The 6,169-nt window shown below is 42.2% G+C and overlaps 1 long non-coding RNA gene across 1 annotated transcript; it reads right to left on the reverse strand.

Annotated features, from left to right (window-relative positions):
* Positions 1-5,536: 5,536 nt before the first annotated feature.
* Positions 5,537-5,902, reverse strand: LOC138176854 (uncharacterized). Its single transcript, XR_011172400.1, has 2 exons — positions 5,837-5,902; positions 5,537-5,787 (listed from the first exon to the last, which is right to left on the reverse strand). It is a non-coding gene; the product is annotated as an uncharacterized lncRNA (long non-coding RNA).
* Positions 5,903-6,169: the final 267 nt, after the last annotated feature.

The raw sequence follows: 6,169 nt of genomic DNA on the forward strand, positions 1-6,169 counted from the left end.
TCAAGAAGCTGAATGGCCACTTGTTGGGGGTAATGTAGAGGATATTTCAGTTCAGGCAGAGATTAGTCAGTAAATGGGCATTTATTAAGCACCTACCTCCTTCCAGGCACTGTGCTAAGCACTGAAAAGACTCAAAGGCAAAAAATAGTCCCTGTGCCACCTAATGTTGACTTAATCGAGGTCTTTCCCAATTCCCTTGTATAAAGATAACAAAATAATATTAAAAAGCTTAGGGTCAGTCAGGTGGCATAGTGAATAGAACGCTAGCCATGGAGTCAGGTAGAACCTGAGTTCAAATGTGGCCTTCATACAGTTATGTGACCCTGGGCAAGTCACTTAACCTCAATTACCTCCCCCCCCCAAAAAAAAAACCCTTGAGCTGAAACTTTAAAATTGGAAATTGGAATCATATAAAAATTTTAAGTATTATAGAGGGGCATATTTATCTCCTTTAAATAATTCTTTAATTCTATATCTACAAATCCTATTCACATCAGATCTAGAACTTAACTCCATGGAAAAATACAGTTTGAGACATTTTGAAGCATACCACATATTTTTTTTAAATGAAAAGAAACTGGTGATTTTTTCTATTTCAAAGTCATGGGGTGGGATGTGTGTAACAGGTCCTTTATTGAGGGTGGGAAGAGGTTTATTGATCTGTGTGCACAGGCCCCACAAACCTCGGGGGAGGACATTGCTGGCCCCTCTCTGGCCTGATCCTTGGATAATGTCTCTGACCTGCCAGGCTGAAGTTGTGTCATCCCTGAAGAAGGCTTACCTGAAGGTCCTCCAAGACCTCCCAGTATGTCCCCTGACTCTGCAGCACAGTACAGCAGAAAGGTCATTGAACTTTAAGTGAGAGGACCTGGATTGAAATCTTGATGCTTGTATTTACTATCCACCTGACGCTGGGCACACAACCCTCCTAAGCCTCACTTATCTCTTTTCTAAAATGAGAGAATTGGACTGGCTCACACTTAAATCCCCTCCAGTTCTATACTATGACCCAAGGATGTTCCCTTCATTCATGTTGTCAGCCCTGGAGTCTTCCAAAATGTTATATTAACATGGAACCTGTGTTTGATCTAGACATCTTCAAAACTAGGAAACACCTGGAATTAGCAGCAATGTCCTCTTAGGATATCAAAATTGTCAAAATGAAGCTAACTTCCTACAACTCTAAGCCTAACCCTGGGAGACAAAGGAGTCCTAGCTCTGCCACTGGATTCAATGGAACATTGAGCAAGCTGTTTCCCCTCTTTAAGTCTCAGTTATCCATCTGTAAAATGACAGGAGTAGACTAGTTGGTCTCTAGGGTCCTTCCAACTCAGACATTCTGCTTTCTGTTTTAAGGTCCTTTCCATTTCTAACATATTTTGTCCTATATTCTAAGCTCACCTCCAGCTCTAAGTGTGTGTTCTATGTAGTAAGGTTCCTTTCAGATCTATCTGACTACGTATGGATGTTTATGGGTGGGAAAGATGAAGGAGGCCTGGGTCTCCAAGGAGGAGGTCTCATACTGGCCAGAGAAGAAGCAGTCTCTAAGCTCTGCCAAGCTGCGAGGGCTGATAAGAGGGACAGGGAGGAATATAAAGAGGTTTCTTCCTTGGAAAGGAAAGATTAGGGACAGCCCAGGGCTGAAAACTTCAGTTTTACAGATAAGTTGCCTCTGTAGGTTCTCATTCAGGGCTTCCTTTGAGACCTCTGTCCTCTCCACTATTTTTCTAGCTCTCTTAGGGTTTTCATTAACTCTTCATTTCTCTCTCCAGACCTCCTCCCAATGAAGACTGCCCAGATTCTTGAATTACTCTCATGGCTTATAGGCTCCCATTGGAAACTTTTGGGGGGAAGATGCAAATTTTATGAAGGTTCTATTCCTCTCTTAGGGATATTGGAAGACATTAATTCAAATAACATCCAACTTGATATGCTTCACAATCAATACATTACTTTCAATACAAAGATAGAATAATTTAAAGTAGAATTCTACAGAAGCAGCTATGGGACTAAAAAGGGGTAGGAGCCTCCCTAAAGAATCTGACCAAGCTCAGAGGCTGCATGAAAGCCTTGGAAGACCTGAAGTCTTCAGGTAGGCCTTCTCTGGGGCTGACACAACTTCAGCCCAGCAGGTCAGATGTTATTATCCTAATATCAGGCTAGAGGGAAGCCTGTGGGGTCTTCCCCAGAGGACCATCGAGCCTGTACCCACATGTCCACCTCCTCCTACCTCAACAAGTCAGTCAGTTAATGAGCATTTTAAAGCATTTACTCTGTTCCAGGTCCTGTGTTAAACACTGGGGATTCAAAGAAAGACAAAAACTGACCTCAAGGAATCACCATTCAAGTGGGCACAACAACATGCAAAAAACTATGTAATAATAATAATAGCAACAACATCTACTAACATTTATACAGTGTTTTACAAATGCTAATTCATTTTTATTAACATTTAGCCCAATTCTTAGATTATCTTATATATCTGAGAACAGATTCCAAGTTCCCACTTCTGGCCCACTCAAACCTTTTCCTTAAGACTCTTCTCAGTCCCCTTTCCTGGCTTTCAGGCAGCCCCCTAACTCTAGGGTACTGTCCATGGTGCTGATTGCCACTTTATACTTTATGGATGTAAACAGCATTGTCACCCTTAAGGAGTCACCAAGGAGTTTCTTGGTTCACAGTATTTTTATTTCTAGAGCTAAAAAAAGGGTCTTAGAGATCATTTAGTCCAATGTTATTTAGTCCTTTTGTAGATAAAGATAAAAGGGAAGCAACTTGTCCAATAAGTAGTAAAACTGATCCTTGAACTGAGGTCCTTTGCTTCCAAACCCAATTTTACTACTATACCCTAATGTGAATCTAATGTTTTTGTAGGATATATATGAGAAGAAATAGATAGATAAATAGGTAGGTAGGTAGATAGATAGATAGATAGATAGATAGATAGATAGAGATAGATAGCATTTATAAAGAACTTACTATGTGCCAAGCATTTTGATAAGCCCTGGGGACACAAATAAAAACAAGATAATCCCTGCTCTCAAAGAGTCTAAATTCTAATGGGGAAATGTAAGACATAAAGATATTCTGAAAAGCAGGGGAGAGGGAGGAAGACAGTTCCTGGCGAGACACAACAAAAACCCTCACCTATCAGATATAATGAATGAAATACAAGTTTTCAGAGGAGTGGATGGTCAGAGAGTGGGGCCATGGTAAGAAAACTATAGGAATTGATGGTGGTGTGAAAGAAGGAAAGAAAGAAAGAAAGAAAGAAAGAAAGAAAGAAAGAAAGAAAGAAAGGAAGGAAGGAAGGAAGGAAGGAAGAAAAGGAAGAAAGAGGAAGGAAGAGAGGGAAAGAGGGAGGGAGGAAAGAAAGGAAATGAAAAGAAAGAACAATAACCTGAGCTAGAGGACAAAAAGGTCTTGAGGACACAACAAAACCAAGTTAAGTGAGTCTTGGCCATAATTCTGGGCTCATTACCAGAGAATCATAGCTAGTCTTATTATCAGAGGTCAAGGAAGAAACATCTACCATTTTCTAGAAATGTTAAAGAGAGGAAAACTTTCAAGCAAATGGGGCAGAGGACCTGGGCATTGAGTCATACTCTGTCATTGACCGGACACCTCTTTCCTTTTGGGATCCTTTGTCTCTCTCAAGGCACCAGCTAGACTCTCAAAGAGGATCCAGAAATGATCTCTAAAATCCCTTCTAACAGTCTATTAGTCTATAAGCCTGAGAACCAACTCTATAGTCAGAACCAAGAAAAGTAGGGCAGCTCCAGAGAGGTACTCCCTTCTTTACTCTCACAACTTCACCCCCCTTCTCTTCCACCATAACCTTTAACCTTCACCAGAGTCTGCTTAGTCTATATCCACAACATTTGCTCAGTTGGATTGGAGCTTTGGATTTGGAGTAGAAGACATGGATCAGAGATTTAACTAGCAAGGGACAAACAGAGCTTTGCCACATAGCAATAAAACAGGGATGATATCCTTCCTTCCCAGAGCAAGTGCTGTGCCCATGCCTCACCTTAATGTCCTTTCCTATAGACTCTCTGAGGGATGTGTTGGAGCCAGGAGGCCTGGGTTCTAGGCCCGGTTTTTCTATTTACTAACTATATGACCTTGGACAAGTGACTTCCCAATGCAACTGCATCTTTAGTAACATTATACTCTGTACTGCCATTCCTTTGTGCCCTTGATGCTCTGATTCAGACTATTCTCTATTCAAACCACTCTCTATTCAACTCTTTTTCAATCAAAAAGAATTATTAAATGCCCAATAAATTCCAGACACTGGGCTAGGTGCTGGGGACACAAAAGCAAAAATTAAACAGTCCTTGTACTCAAATAATTTCTATTTTATAAAAAAAATCCTAGCTTACAATTATTACCTGAGTTTGAATCTCAGTTCTGCTATTTATTACCTATGTCACTTTGGGCAAATCACTTAGACCTTCTGGGACTCAGTGACTCCCTCTGTAAAACTGAAGGGACTTGAGTCTTGTGTCTTCTCTATCCCCTAGACCTCCCAGAGCAGAAGCTCACAAGAGTTTCAATGGATGCAACTAGAACATTGTCTCCAGGGAACCCCTTCTCTAGTCCAGGATGTAAACTCAGAAGACTGATTCCTTTCCAACTCCCACTCCTCCCAGAGGCCCTAGCTACAGGGATCCTCTGGTGTCCTCCACCAATACCACACCCACTTCAGACTCAACCTAGGCCATCTTCCTCCCACATCAAAGACCTCTTCTCCTTGGATCACTTCTGGCCTTGAGTTCAATAAGGAGGCTAAGACCAATTCCTGGCAGGACAAGCTCTAGGAACACCCTGTGTACATGGTGAAGTCAGGGACAGTTCATGGTTCATAGAAGGTCAGAGCTAGAATCTCAGTAGTTTTCCAAAAGTCATCTAGTCCAATCCTTTATTTTATAGAGGAAAAAAATGACACTCAAGTTATTTACTCAAGGTGGATCTCAAACTCATATCTCCCAACCCCCACACTAGTACTCTTTCCATTTTTCCACATGGCTCTATTGGGAGCTGTAACTGGCCTAGACTGGGCTGCCCAAATAATGGCTATACTGAGTCTACATAATGGTGGAGGTATGGAGTGCCCAGGCTGCCACAGAAAGCAAACAGATAAAGTAGGCAACACATAACTTATTCCCACAATCTTTGTTAGCAGCTTCTGCCCATCAAAACCCCCAAACATCTCCTCTTGCCCTACATCTTCTAGAGGCAGGAATAGGAGAGGGAAAATCAAGGCTAGGTCAAAGAGGAATCTTATTTTGAGGTATATGTACACTTGTGTGTATGTGTATGAATGAGACATCTCAGGAAGATCTGTTATTTCCTCCATCCCTTTTCTTTCTTTTTTTTTTTTTGTTTAACAATGAAGTCGTGTGTTTTATTTGCTAATGTTGAATGTTTACACCACAAGGACACAGGCTCCACCGACTCCCTTGATTTTTTCCTCTGCCCGCCTGCTGAAGAACTTTGCCTTCACGATGACTGGCTGCTTGGGGAGTTTCCCTTTTCCTAGGACTTTGTAGTAGCCCGACCGTACAACATCAATGATAGGGGCAAGGCCCTCCTTGTTTTTGGCAGCATTAATCCTGGTCTGCTCACTGACCAGTGTCCACAGCTTATCAAGGTTGACAGTTGGGCGGTAGCTTTGGCTTTTCTTCAAGTGGTAATGCCTCATACCCACTTTGCCAAAATAACCTGGATGATATTTGTCGAAGTTGATCCAGTGATGGTGCAGCCCTCCTGCATTGCCGCGGCCTCCAGGGTGCTTTCGGTGCTTGCCAATGCACCCGTGGCCGTGGCTGACGTGCCTACATCTTCCTTAGTCAGGAAGGCATCTTGTAAGCCGCCGCAAAAGAGAAAAGCCCTCCATCCCTTTTCAATCCCATTTTCAACCATAGACCCTATGACCTAAACTTCTGTTTTTGAATAGAAACATCTAGGCACCCAGTTCCCTCTCTTCTCTTCTACCTTTGACTTCCATGAGGAAGACACTAACTGATGTCCCCACCTGCTTTTTTTCTTGTCTCTTCAGTCTTTGTTTTTCTGGTCCAGAATCCCCACCCCCTACCTCCAGAACTGGGAAAGAGAAGATATGAATCCACAGAAGGATTCCATTCTCCAGGGTTCCAAATTCCAT

Source organism: Petaurus breviceps, unplaced genomic scaffold, assembly GCF_028583685.1.
Source record: "Petaurus breviceps papuanus isolate PSGF00001 unplaced genomic scaffold, PetGlider_PUasm1.0 90281, whole genome shotgun sequence".
In the NCBI taxonomy this organism is placed as follows: Eukaryota; Metazoa; Chordata; class Mammalia; order Diprotodontia; family Petauridae; genus Petaurus; species Petaurus breviceps.